The sequence below is a fragment of the Lepeophtheirus salmonis genome, chromosome 8 (genome assembly GCF_016086655.4).
Source record: "Lepeophtheirus salmonis chromosome 8, UVic_Lsal_1.4, whole genome shotgun sequence".
In the NCBI taxonomy this organism is placed as follows: Eukaryota; Metazoa; Arthropoda; class Copepoda; order Siphonostomatoida; family Caligidae; genus Lepeophtheirus; species Lepeophtheirus salmonis.
Genome location: NC_052138.2, coordinates 28,031,576 through 28,058,925, shown reverse-complemented (window position 1 = coordinate 28,058,925; position 27,350 = coordinate 28,031,576). Strand labels below are relative to the sequence as shown.

Genomic DNA, 27,350 nt, shown 5'->3' with positions numbered 1-27,350 from the left:
CGTCTTTAATGTTGGAAGGGGTTGGTTGGTTTGTTATTCATTCGTGTAACACACAAAAATATCCAAAGGATTCAGATCCGGCAAGGTTGGAGGCCAAAAATCCGGCGAGATGAAGTAGTCAAAATAGTCTTGGAGCCATTTTGATACTTTTTTCAATGTGCCGCAGGGAGCAGAGTCCTACTATTACATGTAAGGCCTCCCATCCGCTACCATGACGATCTAGGGCTTCATCTTGATCAATAACACGTCCAAGTAGGAATCAGTGTTGACCCTGAGGCCTTGAGGGAGCACATAAGGAAGTATGACGTGGCTTTCAGAACTAATTACACCAAACACAATGACGTGGGGTGGAAACTTCGTCTGCATGATGACGGGATCATCCTATTCACTTCTAAACGAACGTCTCATAGAGTCCCAGAGTTCGAGCAATTGTTATGTTGTCGCTACAGGGTCGGGTTCCAAGGAGGCCTCCCTGCCTTTTCCATTTTAATTTGAATAATGCTAACTGAATTCGGACATGGTGGACATCAAAGATAAGTTTATAAAATATATACTAGCGCAAATATGGTAACTTAAAGATAGCCAATGAAAAAAGAAATTATCTATATTTTGTTTGTTTATGCTTAAATTCTAAAGTAAAACGATCTACCATAAATATATAATAGGTAAATTTATATTCTAAAACCTCCTTTTATACAACAATTTTTCGTTGTTTTCTGTCCATTTGATGTAAATATAATCAAATCTACAACGAAACATATTTTTTTAAACTTTGATTTTTCTAAATACTGAACAATTTTTCCAAATGTTTGACCATGTGATTTATTTATTGTCATTGTCATTGCTAACTTGCCATATTCCTTTTTCAACTATAATGAAGATACATACCTCGTCAAACTCACAAATCCTCTTCTTCCTTCATTAGCAAATTCATTTTTCTTAATTCACATTCAATATACGTTCTACCTTTTTCCGTTTGTACAATAAGTCGTTTTTTTTGTATTTTTTAAGGTGCATTTTTGAATCGACAACCCATACCTTAAAAAACAACTTTGAGATACGGGTAATCGATTTTGTTTTAATAAGAACAAAAATGAGTTTATTAGAGAAAAAATAGAAACATAGCCCTAAGTACTTGTATATCTAAAGTCTGTATTTGTCTACTCTTTTGAAGTTTTTATGATTGTTTTTCCAAGCGGGACGAACGAATATCAGACAGCTATATAAATTATTTGAACACTACTTAGGATACAGGAACATTATTTGTGAGCTTGGCCGCCATTGTTGGCAATTACTCCTTCCAAGTGAGGGGCATAAGGTCACACACACATGTGACATATAGCTGCAGCTCATCTTCCTCCACTCCTTATTTACGAAGGAATTGAGATCGGTAATGTTCCTTTTGGCGAAATCGCCAGCCTTTGGACTCCATTAGCCATAAGATGCTAAAGTCCAGATGGTTGAGGTCTGGGATCTGGATTGGCAAGAAGTTGCAAACAAAATTGAAATCAGAATTGTTGATTGCTTTTGAGTCAAAAATGGCCTTTCCTCAAAGACTTGACCACCTTTGAAATGATAGACCAATCTAATGACTTCTTTCTTCTGAATTCAAAGATGGGCATGGTCGGGTTGGCCACAAAATAGTTTTTGGTAGTTTTGGGGGTAAGCTTTACTAGCCTACCGCTTCGAGGACGACCCTTGAGGTCGAACATATCTTGCAGGTGTTTGCTAACGCAGTAGATGGTGTGGCGGTCAACCCAATCTGCTTGAGGATGCCCAATGTGTATTGGGTCTCGTGGATCAAAGTTGCAATCTCCATTTTTTTTTGTTTCCATCGTTGTCTATAAGTGAGATATATTATTTTGCAATATCTCGTTTGAAAAATATGGACCACAGCTTTCCCTTTCCTTTGTGTGCTAAACTTTATGATTAAAAATTTCTACAACTCTTAAAAATACAGATTAAGAGGTGGTGCAAGACTTATTCACTACCTGGTATAGCATTAAAAAACGTTATTTGCAAAAAAAAAAAAAAATCATGTTCCTCATTTTAGTTTTACAATGGTACTGGGCCTTTAATAATAACCATGTTTTTTATAAATTGAACATTTTCAGACGTCATGTACCATTCCAGAGGCGTCTGCAGGATTATATATATATATAGAAAAATGTTTATTTTTATTTTTTAGGGGATGGTTTGGTTTTTGGAAATTTTTTGAGAAATTTTATTTTCAAAATCCATTACCATTCTCAAAAAATTAAAGTTTTTGAAAAAAAATATCAAAAATCAAAAATTCTTTACAAAAATTAAAAAAAAATTTCAAATATTAAATTTTTTAAAAAAATATCAAAAATCAAAAATTCTTTACAAAAATTTAAAAAAATAAATTTCAAATATTAAATTTTTTGAAAAAAAAATTCAAAAATCCACAGCCGTCAACAAAAAATAATTTTTTAAAAAAAGTTTCAAAAATTAAATTTTTTGAATTTTTTTTGATAAATTTATAGCTATACACAGAAAGTTATATTTTTGATTTTTTTTTTGAAAAATTAAATTTAATTTAAAATATTACATTTAAAAAAAAATCATTATTAATTTTTTTTGTAAAAAGCAAAAATTCCTTATTCGGGGTGTGCAGGGTACCTTTTTACAACAATTGTTTTACACCTTCAAAGTATTTTTTTCATAGGACTTCAATAGATCAAAAACAATTATAATAACCTTGAGCCGGTCTTGAACTTTCGGATGAAATCCCAAAACTAATAATAAGTCAGTCGTATATTTTGATCACGTACTATGTAAAAAGTTTGATGGTGTCAAGATGGTAAAATCATAGCATAGAACAAAATTTATACTTTCGTGAAGAAACTTTCTTTGTGTCATGGAGAATGTACACACATAGAAAATTCTTTACTCAGAGAGAAAAAAGCCAATAGTTTTTTTGTTTTTGTTTTTTACTTTGATAAAGTTTTATTTCTTGTTAACTGCCTCAACAAAAACACACAAACGATGTATATAGATACATCGAGAGTACAAAGTTGTAACATGTACATTAAGTAAAGTGTACTAGTTAACACATAGTTACTAAATATGTAGATGTTCTCTCCTCAGGAACGACTGAATAATAATAACACCTTAAGAAAAGAAAAGCCTTGTTTAGATTACAAACTACAAAAAAAAGTGCACTCTAAAACATGCTTAGTATTTACAACCATATATACTCCTTTTCTTTTCTTATTTAATACTAGCAGTAGTTTGCGGAATTGCTTAGAGCTATTGGACGTAGACGAACAGAAAAGCTTTGCTCGAATGATCCGCATCTTTGTGGATGAATTGGACATTTACAAACGTCATGTACCATTTCGGGGGCGTCCGCAGGATTATATAAATATATATTTTTTTTTTTTTTTTTGGGGGGGAACTTGGTTTTTGTTAAAGTTTGTGGGGAAAAAATCTAAAAAAATAAACAACACATGGACAGCAATTAAAAAATCTATAGTTATTCTCAAAAGTTTAATATTTTGAAAAAAATATTAAAAATCAACAACTCTTCCCAAAAAATTTCAAATATTAAATTTTTTCGGGAAAATATTTTCTCCTTAAATATGAAAGAATAATGATAATAACTAGTTGAGAGAATAAAAAAAATTGCTCAGGTTAAAATAACTAAAAAGCTTTCTCGCTAAAAAAAACTGCAACTCCTTTTCTTTCCTATTTCAATTTGACACAACGCGTGTTGCTATGTCCATTAGGGCGGGCCGAAAACCAAAAAGTTAGAAATTGAATAAGCTATGCTATGCATAAAAATAAGCAAACATTCCAAATTTCAGATGGGTGGAAAAACGTTTTTCAGCTGCCAAAGCTAGATTGAAATAACAATATCTAATATAATTTTATTATACGTAATGACAAATTTATTATTCCAAATTCTAGAAAAGCTCGTTGTCAGTTGTGTAATGGAATTATTAGCTCAAATAGCTAATAATTCAAACTCTGAGAGCTATTGTTATTCTTCATATTGGCAAAAAATGAATAATGGCTGTAGCCAGGACATGTTTGAGGGAGACTTTAAATAAAGATGAAATGCTAGGCTCCTACCGGGTTCGGAAGTAAAACGTGGACTGTTAATAAATGCTAATTATGTAATTAAAATAGAGAGGTTTTGTGATTTTTCCCTGCATACTCCAAATCTACTGTCCTTTCTGCATAAGTAAACATTTCTCAAATCTTTCATCATTCATCAAGAAGCAAAAACGCAGAGGGTCTCAGACCTTCTGTATGCCAAAATTGAGGTGGCAGAGATTATGGACATTGTGAAGTACTCCAGGAGCCTCATTTTCAAGGTGGCAACAACTTGGCACAACTTGAAAAGGGATTCTGAGTTTCTGGGGGACCTGAAGAAGAAGATCAAGGAGGACCCCACAAAATCCATGAATCCCCCCTCTAATGAGTTTAACATGGACGAGGGGACAATCAGGAGGGATGTGAAGGAGCACTTGGGGTCCTCTTACACAAGGATCCCACGCCACCATCGGAAGACACTCTGAAGGAAAGGAGACTGCAGAGGTGCAAGAAAGTTCGTGCGTGGATCAAAGCAAATGGATCCACAATAAAAAAATTCTCTGACGAGAAGATTTTCACCGTGGACCAGGTCTACAACCGTTGAAACGACCGTTGGCTGTTATTTTATAAGAATTTACTTACGAATAAAATTATCAATAACCCATAAAAATATTAATAATGTATTTGTATTAAATAATTTTGATAAGATAAAATAAATTATTTTAGCAAAATAAAATAATAGCAAATTTTAGTCGAAAAAAATATTTTTCAGACCATAAATTTTGCATACTGTTCTTCGATGGTACGTATCAACTTTTTTTCAATTACCAAAACAGTGGTTTTAGCTCCTCAAAAAGGCCTGCTCTAATGAACATTGTTATTTCTTAGATCAAGTAGTAACAATCAAAAATTAGTCATGAAAAAACACCCAGACAGACAAACAAACTTTGCTTCATTAATTATAGAATCCTCTGTTTTTTTGAAAATTCTATAGTATCAACGAAGAAGGAGTACTATCGTTTATAGTGATCTCGGAAAGCATAATTATCGTTTTTCAAAGTTACCATATTTTTTTACTAGTGGTAGTAGCCGGCATTGTCTAGATCTATTAGGCGTCGACGAACATAAACACTTGGATTTAATGATATAGATTTGCTTTAATCATTATTTTACATTTATTAATTATGATAGACATTATTCTAACCTATAAAAATTTAATAGCTAACTTTTTTCTCTTTTTTTTATCCCATAAGATAACTTTAGAAAAAAAATTATTAATACTTTTTATAGGTTAGAAAAATGTCTATCAAATTTATTTGATGCAAAAGACTTAATTAATTATCTAAAAATGTTTTCTTAGTAATTATATTCACTAAGTCAATAGTTTTTGTCTTTTTCCTTAATTTTATCGAGATGTGACCCCTAAAGATGACTTCGTAGGCTAAAAAAATACATAGGTAATTTTCATAAGATATCACAACTTTAGACACTACCAATGTCCAAAAATTGAAAAACGAATCATTCTACTCTATATGCCTCGAGACAACCTAATATGATTATTTACAAATTTAAAATACAGTCAAACGACTCAAAATATGTAAATCCACAATATAACTAAATGTAATAATCCATCAATATATAAATGTATGTATACTAATGAAGGCTTTCATTAATCATATTAATATCCCTTTTGAAGAAGTAAAAGTGCTCGGAAGAAAGAACGAAAAGAAACTGCTCCTAACAACAAAAAATGATTTATAAATATGAGTACATATTAGAGAAGATGTTTTGTTGATACTTTTTATACTTATATTAGGATAGAGAATCCCCAAAACTACATCTGATGGGTAGGTATGTGAAAAAGGTATAAATGCTTGTGAGTGTAAAGCACAGCAAGTTTGAAAGACGGCATAAAGGTACATCAAATATGCCCCGAATGTGGGAACGACTTTTTGTTCCTGCAATTGGAACAGGGTTTTATGATTTCTAAAGCTGTTATTTTTGTTTAATTATTGGGAAGAGAACTAGCGAGTACTTTAGCTCGTTACTAAACCTAATCTAAAGTAACATTCATTTTTTTTAAATGTTTATATAAAGTACTTCCTTTTTTATTTCATTTTAAATATGAGAGTTGCACTAAACACTTCCCAGATTTGTTTATTGATTTTAAACAAAGAAGTACTAAAGTTGAGTGATGTCATCAAGGACTGAACGTTTTTAGATTTTAGAACTGATATGCAGGACTGAACGAAACCGGAATTACAGTCTTCCATATTAAATAGGGACTGACAACACAAAGTGTGAGTGTGCTCTTTAAAAACGAAGAATAAGACTGGGGATTTCTTGGGGAGTTATCTGGGGAATTCCACGTATATTGTACATACTTTTGAAAATAAGACAGAATTTACTATTATGTCGATTATGACCTTTTCCATCTATAGGCCTGAATAAAGGTAATTCCATTGAGATTCTACTCTAATTTTTTGCAAACATATAGAACATAAGTAGGTTAATCTTCTTACAAAAAATTGTGGAAATCGATTTTGAAGCATGGCTTGGGCGCCATTTTGTATATTTTTCATCAATGTATAATTAATATTTTTTTACACATATACATACTATTTTTTTATAAAGTATAAATTGAAGCTCGTACTCTTAAAAATATTTTAATCCAAAAAAAAAAAAAATTAGCTTATTCTAAATGGAGTTATGGCATACTCAAGTACGAAGGTCTTTTGAGGGGCCAAACTTTGAGGGACTCCAAAACGGACCCTCGTGCCTCCACAAGTATAAAATTTTACAGATATTGTTTCTTTGGTGTGATCCTGACCTAAATTTATCAAAATCCGCGTTGGTAATGGCAGAAGGGTATGTTCATATTCTATATTATCAAAATTTGTCTGTTCAACGCCGCCTAATAGTAACACCTCGTTAGTATATATATATATTTATATTGATAGCCTGTAAGATATAAATGCCTTATGTATTAATTATTCTTCCCTAGATTGAAAATTCAAACGTTATCAGATGGAAAGGAACACTATCTTGCCAGTTCTTGATATTATATCGTCTCTCAAAGTTAACAGTATATCTATACTTTTTATATATAAATTTTCTAACAAGGATTACGAGAGTTTTCTCATCTCTATAAACACATACTATATATGATAATCCAGGTGTGAGAGACGAATGCACCTTTCACAAGTAGCTAAAAGAGGGGATCAAGGAAGGGGATTCTCTCTCTTCTTTTTCTCCTCTTGCACCTTCTTGGTCCCTCCCTCTAGCCTCGTCCTTCTCCTCAATTGAATGATGCAATTAACCTTAACAATGCGCTAAGCATTGGGGACTGTCGTACATTTATCATCAGTTACATTGCAACATATTGAAAATAAAAGTACTTCACTCCTAAATTATATTACACAAATACCTTTGGAATCCAATACTGTATAAGAAGTAAGAAGCGGTCCACGACAAACAGGGTTAAGAACAATTAAGAATAACACACTGTGTAATACGTAAAAGGGGCAATATATATTTCTCTTCACGTCTCTGTCTCCTTTTGGTTCAAGTTGAAGCAGTTCTCTCTATTTTCTTATTGTATAATAATGATGCGATGATCTTCCTCCCTCTGGTTCATAGAATCAACTGTTGCCCAAAAAAACTAACTATTATATATTTGTTTAAACGAAAAGAAGAATTAAGTTGGTCTTTTCCTTTACTCTTACTTTTCTCTCAGTTTTTCAAATAGTAAGGAATCAAAAGAATTTATACAATGTACAACATAATAAGTAGTGGGGGCGCCCCACTCTTTCTTTCTGGTATAAGTAAGGAGTTTTGAGCACGACGACGGCGATCCCCATCTCCTCCCTTTTACTATTCAAATAATTTATTAGGAGGTATAAGGGATTTGATTCTTGTTATATATAAAGCTGTGATACATGGTCGTTCCCTTGTGATTTGGTTTCATTCAATGAAAAGCCATTTCAGCGTAAAAATCAAGTCAATACATTAATATTTAGGGGTTGTGCAATACCCACAAATTACGAACCGAAAGGCAGCGCATGTTTTACTCCTTTTTGGTCATAATATCGAGGCTCTTAGCATTAGCCCAAGTTCCATAAAAAGGAAACGAATTACTAACCTTACTCTTAGAGCAGCTGAATTGAAGGAAAACTTTTCTTCAAACGTTCCTTTACCATTATATTGGGATGCTAAACTAATGCCTGACTTTGTTGGGCGAGAAAAGATCGAATGTTAAGCAGTTTTAGTTTCCGGTGTAGAGAAGATTATTTCATTGTCCAAGATAAATAGGGGAGATGCAAGCTCAATTGCTTCGAAGATCGTATCAGTTTTCGTAGAACGGAATAGAATTTACACAGTCCAAGTCTGCTCTCCCATTATGTGGAGAGAAAGGAGCGGTTCAATGCAGATGATTACATTAAACTTATGTAAGCCAAAGTGTTACCTTGGATCAGTTAAAAGTTTAAATTGGTTTTCAATCAAGACGCAGGCCTTCCTGAGACACCTTTCAAGAATTTAGGGACCTCAACATTTATAATCCTTGAGTATCTCCACTCACACCAGTAATTTGAATAATAAGCCTATAATTGCCTGATACATGTCCATGTAAAGTATTAGACTTATGTATATATGAAGTGGAAAAAATGAAATGGGATTTTTTTTTTTCATTTTTCATGACTTCATCCTTGTATGTACATTTTTTTGTTACAGTAATATGGTAGACAATTCCCCCACAAATCCATAGTGTGACTTTCTTTTTACTAAAAGTGTCATGAAAGTCAAATATGTGCAATGTCGAATAAAATTACTACCTATAATACTCGCCACTGCTCTGATTTATTCGGCGTCGACAATCGTCAGTATCACCCTCCTTTTTTCATAGCACACTAACACGTAGTTAATCAATACTTAAATGTTTTCTCCATGAGAATAAAAGAGAAACAGCTGGAGAAAATAAAATAAAAACCGCTTAGGATTTACAGCCCCAAATTTTTGTATCCCCCTTTCATTTTCCTCTTTAATATAAGAAGCTGAGCTTTAGCTACACACGCTCTTTACTAAACCTCATCTTAAGCCACATTCATTATTATATATGTTCTCCCTTTTCTTATTTAAATGTCACTCTAAGCTATAGCTACACACGCTCGTTGTTAAACATGAGTCTTTCACAGACATTCAAACAAACTCAAACTTCCTTGTACTTACGAACCTAGTATAATTCTACTTAATGCCAACTATCCTATGTACCTATGTTTTTTTGGCTTGTATCTTGCACATTCTGGAATTCCACGGGATGCCGAAATTTAAAATTTGGTTTCTTTGAATGTAATTGAATGACAATTTGTCCGGAAAATATTAAATTATAATCGAAATGCGGGTTGTATAAAAAACAATCTTGAAGAAAAACTTTAGAAAATGAGAAAATTTTAATTTATTTTATACTTGATATATGCAGATAACCCAATATTTCATCCATTGATTTGAGTCAATTTTAGGCTTATTATTCAAATTACTGGGATGAGTGGAGATATTTAATCATTTAAGCGTCAGTTTAACATTCTAATATGATTTCATAAACTTACAATATAGTCCCTTTCAAATATTATATATAAATTTATTATTAATTTATTTTGATGATCAATTATTGCTACTTCAAGTGCAATTTGCAGTACACTGAAAGGGTTAATAAGAATGATTTGTTCATATAAATTGAGGATAACTTGCCGTAAAAGAATACAAATGTAATCCATTAGCAAAATAAAGAAAAATGATCCTAGTATGTGCTATTAGACCAAAAACCACTCGGATTATTTTTATGTAAAGACCATGATAACAAGTAAAATATATTCATCAATAATAATCATCCCTTTAAAGCTAGATATTAGAAAAAGGTACTAAGAATATTGTGTAACTAAATACAAAATAGACAAATCCCTGGGTTTTCCTTGTCTTATTTATCCTCACAAACTAAAAATAAATTGTAACCAATTCATAATAATACATCTTATTCTATCAGATAGCAAAATAAATGTATGAACATTAAAGTGAGTCGAAAAGCAGAATTTTAGAAATCGATGAGGGGCAGCATTGGGAAACTTGTCATATTATAAAAATAATCTTATCAATAAAACAAAGTTCATGTCTAATTATGAATGTATGATTGAAAAAAAAAAAAAAATATTTGATCTATGAAATAACAACGTAGTCATATTAATCAAATGTCACAGGTTTTTTGCATGTAGTATCCAGCGTGTATATAGTGCTCCCAGATGTACAATGGTGGCCTAAAAATTTTCGGACCTCAGCCTTTCAGCCATGTCAGATTCGCAGTTGTTATTTAACAGTCGTTTGAGTGAGTTGATGTGAGTGTTTCAGAAAAAAAAAACTGGACTTTTTATTTTATTTTTCAAGAGAATCTCCTTGTAACTCTAAAACACTTATCCTAACGAACACACAGACCGAGATAAGAACATGGCTGGGAGAAGTGTGCAGACTATGTTGCAAGATACAATAAAAAACTCCGAAATTTTTTATTGTGTTAGATTGAAAAAATTTCAAAACATCATCGTATATATTTAGCATATTTTTTATCGAAGAAATAACAACATAGTCATATTAATGAAGTCTCTCTGGTATTTTGTATGTAACATGAAGCGTGTATACAAAGTACACTGGATATAGTGATCCATGATGTATATCATACACTTATACAATATAAAGCTGTATAATATGCATGGAGAACAGTATAATATTGCTCTCTGATGTATATAATAATTTATATAAATTTACATTGTATTTTAAGGTATTTGGTTCGAATCATTTAAAAAAAGAAAAAAAGGGAAGTACTCTATATAAATATCAAAAAATAAATGTGATTTTAGATTAGGTATAGCAATGCGCTGAAGTACTCCCTAGCTTATCCAATCATATAAAAAAAAATTGGGATACTGTTAATGGTATATTTTTTATTATTCGTGAGTAGAGAACGTCAAGTATTGAGTGAGTCGCTACGTAGGAGTGTGCCCATGAAAAACGGAAAATAAAACCTACGATTTGTTGGGGAGTTGAGTTATCTTCTATATTATTTAAGTAAAAGTGTGTCTGTTTGTCGACACCTAATAACTCCACGCAATACCAGAATGACTACTAGTATTTAATATATGCTAATATTTTTGACATGAATTTAGGCTTTTATTGAGTTCAGTATAAACTATCTTCCCGAGTCAAGTTGAGTTGCCAGTCTTTGGATTTGAGTTTCAGTAGAAATTGAGTTTTTAGTATTTACTTTCACTTAACTCAGAGATTAAATTACTCTTGTTATTTTTCATTGCATTTGAAGAAACACCTCCTATTATACATTTGCAGAAAGGAAGAATGGGGTAAACTGAAGAACGAAAGAAACATAATGCAACAAGAAGCTAGAATGAAAAAACTGATGGAGAATAAGAAAATTATAGAAAAGCAGCTCTTCAGCTACGTTTTACGGAAGCAAGAAATAATTCTAAAAGTAACAGAAATGATGAAAGGAATGAGATTGTCGAGCAAGAAATGAAGAAAATTCAACTAAAAGAAATTCAAATTCGGCAACTACAAGAGAAAAAACTAATTAAGGGTGCAAAGAAACGTTTGGGAGAAAGCTTAGATGATAAATCAAAAGCAACACATGGGACTTCACTTCATACAAAAGAGACATTCTCAAGAAACGAAGAAAAGAGATCACGAAGCCACAGCTTTGCACAAATTGTGATGTATATCGTGTGAAATTTTTTAGTGGCTTTTTTTAATATACCCAAAATACTCACGATTTTCATCACTTAACATGACCATAGGGAAGAGTGTAGAAGAAACTAACATTCATTTTAATTATATGACTCCTGCTCACAGGGATGGATCTCCCGAGTACCTAGAAGATAAAAATAACTACAAAGTTGATGATGTCAAATCTGACGACGATAAACCATATTAATATATCACTTTGTATAAATTAAAACAGTTCATGTACTATATTGTCCGACTGGTCCACGTAATTTCATATGCAAACATTAAGTAGCTACTAAGACAAATTTCATTTGAAAAAAAAAATGTTTGTGATACAATTTGGGAGCCAGCAATTAATCAAGAGGCTGTTTGCACTGACTTTAAATATATAAACATATAGTAATATTAAATTTTTGAATCACGTTTTCACAGAAAAGTTAACTAATTTTACTTTGATAACTAATATATAATTGGAAGTGTTATGCCATGCCCCTCCATTACGAAATGTCTGACGCAGAGCTGAGCATAGGGCAAAGAGTAAAATGTAATATGTTCAATCCATCTTTCGAGTCACGACTGTGAATAGATTTCCATTGACCATTCGGTGGAAGAATGAAATATGTTGACTCATGAAGAAAGGCTTCCTGGTATTTTTACATTTAATCACAATGTTGATCCTTAAAAATCAGTGAAAAATAATTGATTCAAATTATTTCTAGATTTTCGAGAGTGGGGTTATCTCCCAATTTTGCAACATAGTAATGATAACCATGCACTTCTCACCTCATTCAATCAAACATTTTAATGAACAAAGAAACAAAAACATCAATAGATAATAATGTACAGAGTGGGCCATTAAAACCTGGACACTTTGAATTTTAAACTTCAAGAAGATATAATTTTTGAATTAACAATATAATTTCAATACAATTAATACTATAAATAACTGTGTATGTGAGCTCTCTTAATCATTAATGTAGCCGGCCGTTATGAAATTATGGCTTCCAGGCGGCGGGAGAAGGTCTTGCAACCGCTGAGGATGTATTCATCTGTCATAGCGTCCCAGTGCTGGCTGACAGTGGCTTTGTGGGCCTCGGTGTTCGGATGAAGGATACTGCAGGCCTCCCCCTGAATATGAATCCAAAATTTGTAGTTGAGGGGATTGGCATCAGTGCTGTATGGGGCTAAAAGTGAGAAACAGGGCTTCAAAAGAACTAAAAAGACTCATTCAAAAGAGCCTTGCCAAGGAAGAGATGTGTTTCTCTCACACTGTGGTTGTCAAAAGTTGCCTCTTCACCATCACAAGGCTCTTTCCATCTACTTTTTTGATAGGATTATGGACAGTCTAGTGTAAACCCCGAGATCTCTTGGATGGGCCTTCATGAACTTAAGGAGATTGGCCAGGGCTGTTTTCTTTAAGTCCTCTTGGTCCAGTTTGGCCCTTTTGACAGAGCCCTTCTTCCTTTCCAACGTTTGAGACTTGCAAATGACGTAGACAAGTGATCTTAGAGACGCTTAATTGCTTGCAAATTCTTCAATCAAGTTCAAGTGTCATTTTCTCGATTTCTATATAAGCTAGAGACCTCAGATTTGTTTTGTTTTGTAACTAATTGTTTATCCTTTAATTCATCGAAGTATACATGTACATTAAAATAGCTCAACCTTAATTTCTTAAGAATTTAGAAAGTGTTTAGATTTCAATGGCCCAGTTTGACATTTTTGATAGAGCCCATCTTCTTTTCCAACATTTTGGACTTGCTGACGGTGTAGAGGGTGGCCCTAGAAATGCCTAACTGCTTAGAGTACGCGAATGGAAATTCATCGATCATGTTCATGAATCATTTTCTCGACTTTTACGTAATCTGGAGAACTCATTTTTTTGGTGTTTTTTTCTTTGTAACCAGTTATTTTTGCTTTAATATATCGGCATATGTATTAATTTCAATCACTCAACCTTCATAAATTATTGAATTAGTAAGTGTTCAGATTTCGATAGACAACCTGGTAATTAAGGCCTGAGTTCGTAGAACTGAAAAAAAAGAATAACTACACTGTCCTCCTTTTAAATGTTCTAAAGTTTAGAGTCCCGACTCAGTATACCCAGGGCTGTAATCATCACCGTACGGGAGGGCTCCTAAAAATTTATTAAGTAGTAGTAATAGTGAGTCTTCCATAGTTATTCCAATAACCAACATATGATTACGGAACATTCTATACCGTTATCAAAATTCGAAACAGTTGATAGAACCCCTTTGTAAATATAGGACTCACCCTAATGTACAATAATGAAGAAACTAATTTTATATGTACTTTCCAACATACTTTGTAGAATATCCATACATAGTTACTCTTATTTTTCTTTAAGAGAGATAAAAAGCAAGGAACAAGGAAGGAATTCCCATCTCTTGTTTGCTAATACTACTAAACTGTTCAAGAAGTCACAACTCGTATACAATACATATATGTAATTAATTGAGTGTATATACAAACAAAATTGGGCAAAAAAGAATTACCTATTAGGTTAAATTAATATTAAATATGTTAATATATGTATTTAATTACAAGGGAAATCTGATTAAGAGGAACAAAGATGAGCAGTTGTCATGTGTGCTAGATAAATTTATTCCCCTTTTGAACAGGGATATTTTTTGACAAGAGATACAAATAATATGAAACACCGGTATGTAAAAAACAACCGAAAATCGACTTGGTCACCTTAACCATACGAAGAATGTTTCGGAGGAGAGCATTTTTGGATTAAAAAATTCACAGGGTGTAAATAAGCATAATTTCCTTTTCCAAAAGGCAATAAAACAACTCTTATAAATTAGAAAAGTTATATTTTTATTTCATAATGATAGTACACATTTAAAGTTTTGTTTTACATTGTTTTGAAAATCATATCAGTTAGGTTTTTATTTGTTTTTCTCTAAATAAATGTTCATTCCGAGGTTTTGAGGGATATTGTACAAAAAGATGCAGAATTTAATTGGTAATGTGTCTTATAATTGTATAGTTATTGGCAATTCTGCAATGGTATACAATTATTGGGTTTTCTGGAATAAATCCGTTTCCAATTAGCCAAGTTGAACAAACTGCACTAATTTAAAATCCATAATACATAACAATTAATCAAAAAACACTAATTTCAGCTCTCTTGCACCATTATCCGTGGAGTTATTCGCGTACAAATAATTATGCAAATTTCAAATTATGAAAATGAATTCAAAAAATCATTTTTTTAATATTAGAAAATGAAGCAATTAACTGATTTTCATAAATCACGCCAATAAAAACTCAATAGCTAAATTTCATACGACATACTTCGGTAGTATTTACGGGATGGGTTGAGAGATACTAAGGAATATTAACACATGTGCTGAAAAGTACCATGCTTACAAAAGAATCCACATTTTTTTTTTTAACAAGAAATTATTTTTTTTATTGGTTTTATGGAGCGAAGTTCCCATAACACTTTTCTATAGATTTCTTAGCTACAACGGTATTTATTCCCATCAAGAAGCAATGTCAAATTAAAACACACAATTGTTTTTGATGAATTATTTTGGAAATAACAAAAATCATATGACATTTAGCACAATAACTCATAAACTCAGATAAAAAAATAAAGTATGACGTACGGGTAAACTTTATACAGTGTACCCAGAGATAACTTACCTAGAATTGCTAGTTTTGTTGTGGTAACTGAGTGAGCACACACGAAAAAGTTTTCTGTTTCCTCTGTTTTATTCTATTAGCTACTTTTTATTGACAATAAATAATAAGCAATATTTTTCATCCTATTTCATCATATTTTAAGGGAGAGGGGCTTAGGTTTTGGAATATTTTGTAAAAGAAATTATATTGCTATTCACAGAAAATTAAATTTTTGGAAAAATAATTCAATAATCCATAGCTATTCTCAAAAAATTATTTTTTTGGAAAAATATTTCCAAAATCTAAATCTGATCACAAAAAATGATTTTTTTTTAGAAAAACACTTCTAAAATTAAATAACAAATATTAAATTTTTTATGAGAAAAATTTTCATAGAGTAGAATTTAAAAAAAAAAAAAAATTCAATTAAATATCAAATATTAATTTTTTTTGAAAAAACGAATTCCAATATCGAATTTTCTAGTAAGAATCAAAAATCCCTTCATTTGGGGGGGGGAGGGCTATAGCTCCTCCAGCCATCTCCTTGCAGATAGCTGTTATGGTAACTCTAATCATATCAACGTATGACACGTCGTTATATTAATTTCTTCAAAAAAAACATAAGATAGATTCAAAATAATTTGGTAACGATAGCCAATTCTTTCAACCTGCGAGTTTATTATCCAGTAATTCCGAACACAGATATAAAGAAGAGAAGCAGCAACATTGACTGGTTACAAACACACAACCTGTTCGTCAAGGTATATTTTCCAAATGGGATCTCACGTGACAATTCTTTATCATACAATGGTTAAATTGTCCGAAAACATTATAAACTTCAATGAAAAGGCACACAATTATCAAATAGCTTGCAATGAAATTCTATCATAATCAAATCCTCAATGATCAAATTGATTGTAATGAATTTTTGAACAATCAAATTACCCACGATCATTTTGTCTGTCCATATAAATTAACGTAAAATTACCAATTTATTGGAAATTTTGTTAATTGCCTGGGCATATTGCAAAATCCCGATTTCTCACATTCCTCGTAACATATATATTAATAAAGAAAAGTTTTTATTCGAGTGTATGCACATCATTAATATAATTGACTAAATGAATGACTGTTTCTTTTTTCAATTTTAAATTGCATCTTGGGAATAAAGATTTCTCTTATTTTATACCGGCCCATATCAAGAGGAAATTAATTACATAACTTCAAAAGTACAAGTTCTGTTATATAAATTTAGATGCACAAGAAAACCATTGCCTAAGGATTTTACTGTAATATTGTAGAATATTGTATTTAATATGTTATAAAATAATAAGTTAAAATATAGTTGTACCAAGGTACAAAAAAAAAAAAAAGTATGTCTGTGGAGTACTCATTTTTGGGTGTTCGCTTAATATCTTAGAACTGTATGACTTAATGAGCCAAGAAGCAACAATGTAGCAACGAACAATGCTCAACGCGTCATATATTAAATGAAACAGATGGAAAGTACATTTCTATGTTTATAGTTGTAAAAAATATGACCTGCCGATTTGTTGGAAAAAAAAACCCCATAAATCTTAACCTGGTCACAATTTAAAATATAAATAATATTCTTAAACTTATAAATCTCCTGCCAATTCTTCCATAAACTCACGCACCTTATACTTAGACGTTTGCTCCTCAAGAATGAACCATTAAATGTTTATGTTGCACATATGCAACATACCCAAAAAACGCCATTCATAAATATATTCAACGAAAACATGTGTCAAAATGCAACTTTGTTTACATCTAAATACAACAGTGTTGGTAAGTGTGAACAGATATTATAAAATATATTATTAAAGCAAAGTGAATCTGTCTTTCTGTCTGTTCTAATGACGGGACCATTAATCGGAATCGGGTATTTTTTCTGGAATTGGTATCGGAAAAATAATGTTTATTATGCGATTCCGATGCTTATTTATTAGTGTTATTAAATTTATTACTTTTTTAAGTTAGGGAAAAAAATAGCCCCCTCCACCAAATTAAAGAATTTTTCCTTGTTACTAGAAAATTTAATTAATTTTTTTTTGTCATTTATTTTTTTTAAATTAATTTTTTTTTTTGAGAACATCTAGGAATTTTTTGAATTTTTTTCCAAAAATGTAATATTTCAAATTTTTTCCCAAAAATTTTCATTTTTTGTCAACAACTGTGGATTTTGGAAATTTTTCTACAAAAATTTTAATTATTTGTAAATTGCTGTAGATTTTTCGATATTTTTTTCCCAAAATTTTCATTTTTTGTCAACAGCTATGGATTTTTGAATCTTTTTTCCCAAGGAATTCAATTTTTTGAAAATAGCCATGGGTTTTTGAAATTTTTCGTTTATTAAAGTATTCGTTTGTTTAAAAAAATTTTGAATATCAAATTGTATTTCTTAATTTTTAGATTATTTTTCAAAATAATATATATATATATAATTATCTGACCGCCCTTGATAGCAAAAAGGTATTTTTTAAGTATTATTTAAAATAATAAAGAATCGGAATTTCTTTTTTTTAATCGTACCATCACTAGAGTCTGTTCATCAGCACTTAATAACTTTGAGAAATACCAGATATTCCCGGTTGTACAATAAATAAGAAAGGAAATTAAGAAGCTCATATTATTTAGCAGCATTCTCCCAGAGAAATATTTCTATTATGCCACTTTTGCACATCACACAAAAAAGAATTAATAAGTTATTTATTTATATAATTATGTATTTTGTGGCTTTCTTCACCACAAATGATATGATTTAGGCATTTTGCTTTGACACATTTGTAATGTCAAAATATATTTATTTAATAGATGTGTCCTCTACAAGAATTAGGAATGAATGATGAGGGTTTTTTTTACAAAGAAAAAAAAACCCACAAAATATTGGAGCGTTTTCATTGGCTTCATAAATTGCCTAATAAACTAAAAATGATACTTGATATATTTCTTACATAAAAAGGAACAATTTAAAAAATAATTAAGGAAATTACATATGTCGGTTTAGAATGACAAAAAAACAACAACTCAATATATGTAAGGAATATGATATCAATCAAAGGCACTGATTTATATTAATATAATAACGTTTGTAAGTTTGTATATATGTGTATTTTTTCTATAAAGTACTTTTTGAAGGTATCTTAGGACTGTGTAGATATATACTTCATCCATTTAATACCACAAATCTGTAAGCAAAGGCTCAAGCGCACCCACTACAAATGGGATAGAAGAACTAGGAAATTTCAGCAATTACATGACAATAATTTATAAGGTCATTTGTCAACCATTTGTCCAATTTGTATGAAAAAAACAACAATTTATTAGATTTAGGACGTTGTTTGATGTTTTGGCGGCTAGCCAGAAGGGTTCGTCGTCAGGGGGGGGTTTGTTCCACAATCGTAGAAAGGGCAGAGGGCGTCCTTGTTGCATTCTGCATCGGACAAAACAATGCTTAGATTGCTTACTTTTAAACCTGGACAAGTATTTTTGTCTGAAGAGTCAGGAAAAAACTAGAAGAGTCTAAATGTGATTATGAATCAACAGCAAATTGTGCTGATCACAAGATGAGGTCAGACTGCTAGAGGGATCAGGATTTCATAGCAAATGTGCAAAAAATCATTCAAATCCATTGCCATGGATATCAACTGTTCTGAAAGGCTGATCAAGAAGTGTGTGGCAGATTATTTGTGATACAAATCATACCAGATGCGAAGAGCTCAACCTCTGAGAGGAAAGACAAACGTTGACCTTGTTGACAAAATATTTATTGACAGTGTTTGGCCTCCAAGCTCATCGGACCTCTACCCCATAGAATTCTTTGTGTGAGGCTCATTTGAGCGACAAACCAACATATCTTCCTGCAATACAATGTCCGAGTTGATGTCCAAGATCCGGTTAGAAATGTAACAAAGGAGACTGTCATCTCCTGAGACTGAATATGTAACTCTTGAAGATTTTTTTTTTTCATATTTCGTGCAATCCTTCATCCTCAAATGAAGCCTCAAAAATTTGCCTCTCAAAACATAAAAACATTGAAAATCATTGCTTTGCCTTAGTTTTACTACCATTAAATTCAAGCTTCTCACCCAGAACAACAAATAAATTGATACCAAAATGATACTGCTATCATAAGTATGACCTTTAAAATCGGTAATTAAAGTTTTTCAATATGTGTGAACAGAGTTGGGCAAGTTAATGCAACTTAACTTAAGTTAGATATGCTAAGTTAATTAACTTTGAACTTAAATATTTAATTATTTAAACAGAGTTATTTTAACTTTAAAATGACTATGTAGTTATTTTTTTAAATCAAAATTAACTTTTAACTTCATTAGTTAATTTTTTAAACTGCATTATCTTAACTTGATTAAGTTAATTAGTTAAAATTAAGTTATTTTTTTAATTTTCAGATGAAAAAATAAAAAACTTTTTTGAAATAACAGTTAGTTCTCCGATAATTTAGTTGAACACTGTGTCGACACTACTTGTTTTATCAAACTTTGGAACTGGGTCATTCCACACCAACTCGTCTTTATATTTTCTCCGATATAATTTTACATATATTTTAAAATTACATAAAAACTCAAAAATCTAAAATTTTAGCTTTCTTTAACCTTCATTTAATTCGTTAATTTATTTTGCATTGCTTTTTCTCTTTGAAAACGGAAGTTGCCTGGAGTTTGAATCTGTTTTTTTCTTGATCATTCATTTGGATGTAGAAAAAATCCCAGACATAGATACCGACAAAATAATCGTTATTATAAAGCCTTAATGAATCTCTCAATGGACTAACTTAAATAGTTATTTTCTAATATCGATATTAATTTTAACGTAACCAAGGTTGGGTGAGTTAATTTAACTTAAAGTACTCTAAAGTTAGTTAACTTAAACTTAACTAGTTACAAAAATTAAAATCGAAATTAACTTTAACTCAACTTTTTATTAAAAAATAAAATAATAATTAACTTTAACTTAACTAGATAAGAAGATAAGGTAACTTGCCCATCACTGTGTATGAGCGCCACCTAGTGTTTAAGATTTTGAAATGGTTGTATCTCGGTAACCACCCTCAGAAAATTAGTAAACTTTATTAAAGTCAAGTTTTTTCCGAGTTCGAGTACAACTCGAATATAGCACTCATAGATAGGATTACAAATATATAATGTAGATACGCGCCGTTAGAAAGTAATCAATATATAAATACATTTCTTTCAATTTTAAAAGGTTAACATTTATATATAGATGGGTAGCAAATTAAATATTTTGTTCAATGAATATCCTGTAGTAAATATTTTGCTTATCAATAGCCCGCATGATGATACTAAGTTTATTTTTCTATAAAAATATGAGTTTGATTAAATTAAATTATTATTATTTAATAAAGAACACATTATTATCTCAAATAAAACGGCTTTGAACAAAAAGTTCCCAAACTTGTTTAACTCGTAGACTACTTCTCTATGGATTTCTTTTCCGTATATAGTAGATTTTCTTAAACATAATAATTATACACACTGGAATCGATATCCACTTTTTTGGGGGTATACTATTGGTTTATTTATTATTTCAGCATCCCTAAAAATCTTACACCATAAATTTACTGGAATATTGATATTTAAAGATCTGAACTGACCCAGATCAGAGAGCATATAGATTTATCCAATCTTAAGTTGTAAAGGTAAGTCCTTGTTGAACTCTGAGTAGAATTGAGGATAAAAAATTAAGTTATTTACTCCCTTCAGAGGCACCACAGGATTAGGGGGGCTTTGTTTTAGGATTTATTAAAAAAATTGAGAAATAAAATTTGCTGGAAAAAAATATAATAAAAAATCTACAGTTATTTACAAAAAAAGTTAAAAAACCCATATCCTTCATCTCACAGCTAATTTAATACAACGTTATGAGTGCTAAGCTGGTCTTATCTAAAACATTTTTTGAATTGCCAGAGTTACCATCTTTTTTTTGGTTTATATTTTTACATACTAAAAATGCTTAATGTATTTTGTTGTCAGCTGTAAATGTCCTCTTCTGACTTGATACGTCATGGGCATGGCTATTTCATAATGTATTTTTTATGATAAATAAACAAAGGAATAAGTTATTCAATACTTATGTTCTGTTTCCAAAAGAATAAGAATACAATTTCTTGTTGATCCCTCGTCGTTTATATAATATCTATATTGGCTATTTTTTTTATAGAAACAATATAATAACTACTCTTTTAATAAAATAATACTCAGCAGTATTATAATACAGTATCGAATAAAATACTGGGTAGATTTTAATAATATGTAGTTCTTTTAAAAAATGGTTAAGAAATAATATGACAGAGATAGTCTGCAATTATATAAGATATAAATAGCAGATGGCTTGATTTATTTATTTGGCTAACTAGCCAATGGTTTCGGGCCTTTTTTCTGTTTCTTTTTGGAGGAAAGGTTGAGTGATACAATAAAGATAACGACGTTGTTATATGTATAAAAACACTTTTGCTTTTTATATATGTTGTGTACAAGTTGCAACTTGTAAAACCAAACTGTACAAGTTTCAATTTATTGGTCTTAAAATGCAAAATTAAACTAGAATGGGTTCTAGTTAAAAAAGTTGCAAAACCTCCACCTAAAAGCATACTGAGTTATGTATCTCAATTTGTTTCAAAGCTATGGGCGTCCATGCCTTTTTTTAGATTTTGTGTTTACCATGACCTTCAAAATTTAGTTTAATATTTTTTTTTTGCTATTCTTCCCAGTCTCACCATCATCCATTTAAAATAATTGGATTTTCGACCCACCCTAATTTATACACATAGAAAATAAATGAGGTCTGGTTTTATCTTTGATGAGAAATATATATAAGTAATAAAAAAAGAATTAAATTAATTTATACTATAATTAACTTGATTATGTAATTCACTCAAGAACTAAACAAATACATTAATTTATATAATTGTTGTAAAGAGCTGAATGTATATATATATATATATACCTATATTCACCATTCAGATGTTACAACTGTGGTCTGTAGGTAAACAGTACACATATATATATGTGCCCGTCAAAACAAACACAAGCTAGCTTGCTTTTTTCATACCCAACAACTTTTAGAAGGGGAGGTGGGAGAGAAATTGAGCAGTGACCACGGATACCAACCTTCCCAGAACTCTTAAGCTAAAAGCCATTATCTGCCAAATATAGGGAATAACTTATTGAAGCAGATGCATCAGAAAACCCATCCTAATTAATTTGGAATGTATAATGGCTAAAGAACAGAACGCTTTGATAAATTTCTCCGACCATAGTTGTAAACTTAGACTTTTAAAATATTTACTAGATGTTCTTGAGTGATCAAATAGATGTTACTGGACCGATAAATGCAGCCATCATGATTTCAATTAAGTATGATAAAATTATAAAGGGTGGGATCAGGAGAAAGAACAAAAAGAACACTAAAATGTTTTTTGTGTCATGTCTCGTGTTTAATTTTTTTTTTTTACCCATGTCAGATATGTTGAGTGATTGTATTTTCTTATGGTAAATTTTTTTTACCATTAAGAGTAAAGATACCATTAAAATACTTATTGAATCAAGGTCGCATAACATATTTTACATAATCTCTTAACTCTTTAGAAAAGAAATTCACCAAAATATACACGGTGAAGCTTAAAGCTATTTTCATTTTGAAATAATAACGTGACTACAGGCTAAAAGTCAGGCTAGCCAAAATTAGCTAATTATAATTGCAATTGAAATTTTACTAAACCTAACTCATTAAAGCTACCTGGTTTACTCCTATTATTTTCAACGCACCTAACAAACATAATAAAATGTTACGAATATGCCTTTTTTTATAGCGTAAAAATACACAAAAAATCAAATTGAAAATTCTCAATAACCACTGGATCTGACACAGAAAAATTAATTTGGATGATTTTTTCCAAAATTGAATGTAGACTGCATTTGAATTCTTCAACGTCCATTTCTATGACCAAATTATTATAATTATCCCTTGGGGTGTGTCGCAAATGACACTTTAAGCCTTTACTCCCGTATGTGACTAATTCGCCATACTATAAAGAAATACATATACAGTGCGCGGAAACAAACCACGAAGTAGGATTTTAACTGGTTTAGAGCTATTACCCCTTATTTTAAACTATTTTCAGTTACATGAACTTATTCTATAATACAATTAGAATATTTTTTTTTTAAATCATTCTTATTACAATCGAGAGCGACGATGGAGGTTCAAAGAAAAAGGATATCCGACTTGCTCGACGCCCATGTCAAGGTGGCAGAAATTGTCAGGATCGTTGGCTGCTCGGAGAGACTCGTCTTCAAGGCAAAGAAGGTGAAAAGGGATGACCTAAGCCTCACACAGAGTCCTGGCAGCGGTGGTCTCAAAAAAATTTGGTCTCCAGTTTTTATGGACTCAGTGAAAGAAAAGATAGACAGGAGCCCAATGAAAAGCATGAGCAAGATGACCAAAGACCTCAAGGTCTCCGAAAAGACGCTTAGGAGACGGCGAAGGACCTATGAGCCGTCTCTTACATTAGAAGGCGACGTCAGCTATTGACGGAGGTGGCAAAGGAGAGGAGCATCGAGAAAGGGACGAAGCTACTCAGCAGGCTAAAGAAGGATAGGTGAGGAACACTAGGAATGACAGGTTACCACATTAATGAGGTCCCTGAAATTGACAGGAAAAAACACTCTGCTTTGTTTGATGATGTTCGGATTGGTGTACTCCGACAGGAAGAGGATAACAACTCACTGGTTCGAAAAGGTACTCAATGTGGACAAGCAGGAGTAACTCAACCTCATGAACAACGTGGTGAAGCTATGGCTGGATGATAACTATCCGGAGGGGGGCTTCGTGTTCCAGCAGGATAGTGCCCCCTCCCACATGTCCAAAAAGACACAAGATTGGTGCAAGAAGAACCTTGCCAATTTCTGGCCTTGGGAGATGTGGTCCCCGAGCTCGCCTGGCCTGAACCTCCTGGACTCCGGGGTGCAGAATGACATTGAGAGGAAGTCTTGTGCGACTCTCACCCCAATGTGGAGTCCCTGAAGCTTGATGGGGAAGACATGAGCAAGGACTTAGTGTGGAAGACGTTGTTGGCCTTCCGTCCCTAGATCGATTTTCATGATTTTTGTTATTAATTGAAACTAAAGCTACGAAACTTAGTGGGGAGACGCACGGACGGACATGGGAAGAAGAGGTACTCTGAATCACGAAGGGTGATTGGCTAGTGTCAACAGCATCAAATTACCCAGAAAAGTTCAAAATAGAGGCATTGATAGTAAAAATACAGTTATTCATGTAAGCAGGAACAACTAATACAAAGGCATTACCTCGAGGAATGGAAAAGATGGTCAAGATATCAATATCAACGATGGATAATTTAGACAATAATGGAATACGAATTAAATATACATACATACATATATTATAAATAACTATTATTGAAACGAATCTGGCGAATGAAAGGAGGGAGCAATAGAAAATAATGCAATGGTAAAGTGTTTTTGTTTTTTAAAGCCTAAATATATATACGTAAATACACATTTCAAATTAAAAGCAACTCATAAATCATCCAACAATACTTTAACTAATAAAAATTGTTTATAAGATGACTATTTAAAAAAATTATAACGAAATAAAAAAAGTACAATACACAAATTTTAGCACACTACTTCTTAATAAATATTTAACCAGTGTTCCATTCTCATCAAAACTCTCCATAATTTATATTGATCATTCACTATCTTTTCCATCCCTGGAGGTATTCCTTTTTTATTAGTCCTTGCCGCGTACATGACTGAGTGTATTTTTTTTTGCAATCAATGCCTCTATTTTGAATTTTTGTGGAAGACTTGATACTGTTGACACTAGGCAATCACCTTTCGTAATTCTACAGTACCCTTGATACTGTACCATCTCCTACACTTTGTTAATTAATTGCCGCACGGATGGATATAAGAAGAAGAGGTGTTCTGAATTTCAAAGCGTAAATGCATAGAAAGTGAATTAATTATTCAACACTGCTGATAGTTAGTGTAGAGTGAGGATGTAACCATTCGATATCAGAACTACTATTATTCATAAGTAGTAATAGGGTTCCCTAATACTGCTTTCGAATTCACGTTAAAGTGTAAGGTATCTCTTCTCTACAACTGCGATCCCTTATAATAGATTGCTTATTGTTTTTGAGGTCATGGTCCAAAGTAAAAAAAAAAAAAGAATGGTGTCGGTGGTAGATGAATCCTATGCTATACTTCCATTTGTTCCGTCTCACCTTGAAGTTGAGAATGAAATTTTTGACAAGACGATCACCACACCCCAAATGATGTTGTAAAGTGTTCGAACTTGTGTATTAAACCTTTTCATTTATTTCGTTATAATTTTTAAATAGAGATCCTATAAACAATTTTATTAGTTGAAATGTTAATTATTGGTTATTATAATTATCTATAACATTATGATTATGCTTTTAATTTATGATCTTTATTTTACGTAAATCAACTTCAAAGTATTTATAATGCACAAAAAAAAAAGTATTAGTGTTGGATTTCGGTCTAGAAATCCTAAAGCGATCTGAGACATTTATAATTTTAACTAATTTGGTCCATCTTTGGTCTGGAAAGGTTGTTTTTTTGTAAAATATAGACTACAAAGAAAAATCGATCTTAATACGGTAAATACTTTTTTTTTAAATTAAATTTCAGTGCACGGTTTATCCCTTTAGCAGAGAAACACCGCCAAACCTAAATTTTTACAGCCAATGCTTGACGGTGGAATGAATTTCTGACTGTTAAATACACCTAACATTAAAATAATAGATCCTTCTTTTGTTTGTCAGAGGAGAAACTTACAAAATTGGGAAGGAGTTAAATACTCATTTTACCCACTGTATTTTGCAAATTCTTTAAAATTGCATTTTAGCTTGGTACAGTCTATAAAAAAAGTTTGCAACCTATGGCACGCGTGCCACTACTGGAATATTCACTTGCACGTGCAAATTAGAACATATTACCGTAGTTTGAGTGTGTTTTTCACCATTAGTGTTGATAGTGGCAGACTCATTGATGAGAAATGTTGAAGTTGTCATTCCATGTCTCAAAGGTTGCCTACCCCTGGTCTATAATAATAAAAAAATCAATTCATTGTCTTCTTTAGGAACCTTGATGATTTTGATAAAGTGACAAGAGCAGCAAATTCTATGAAAGTAAATCAATTTTGCAAAATGCTGATTGAATTTTATTTGTCTTTTCTATTATTCTATTTTCGAAGAAAGACTTTTTTATAATGCAATTAAGGTAGTCTTGCAAATCCTTTGTATGTATATCAAAATTGTCACGATATTGAGAGATATTTAGAATAAAAGATTGATTGCACCGGTTTGTTGCTTTCTAATACGATATCCTGCGTTTATGTAGACTCGTTCTTGGACTAATGAATATAAGAAACTTTTTAAAGTTGTGTTGTGTTGGGCACAATTAATTCTGTCCAGTTCGGTCTTAGGAATCTTTGTCCCCGGAAACGGTCCTTACAAATGTTGGTTCATCGAATTTTTCCTAAAAATGTCGATAGTTTATTAGTCAAATAAGATATATTAAACGTGTAACACATGGCTGAGAAATCACAGGCTTGAGACATAGATGGCGGTATATATTTTTTTAATTCACTTCATCTTTCATTTATTACCAACCTTCAAAAGAGAGCCGTTAAAATTTCATGACACTGTTCGATAAAAAACTAAAGTGTTCATAAACTGAATTTACTTTGATACGTCCCGGACTTTTTATCCCATATGTTATAAAGAGCCTATGTCT

General features: G+C 31.6%; 1 protein-coding gene across 5 annotated transcripts in view; it reads right to left on the bottom strand.

Annotated features, from left to right (window-relative positions):
- Window positions 1-27,350, bottom strand: part of Trax (Translin associated factor X) — a 117,166-nt gene that overhangs the window by 69,184 nt on the left and 20,632 nt on the right. The window contains exon 1 of one of the 5 annotated variants that reach the window (XM_071890463.1): window positions 7,490-7,819. The exons of 2 other annotated variants lie outside the window; for them this stretch is intronic. The gene's annotated coding sequence lies outside the window, so the exon portion shown is untranslated. Of the gene's footprint in view, window positions 1-7,489; window positions 7,820-27,350 lie in introns of those variants that run through there. 2 more of the 5 variants (XM_040717535.2, XM_071890464.1) reach the window with 2 other exon arrangements.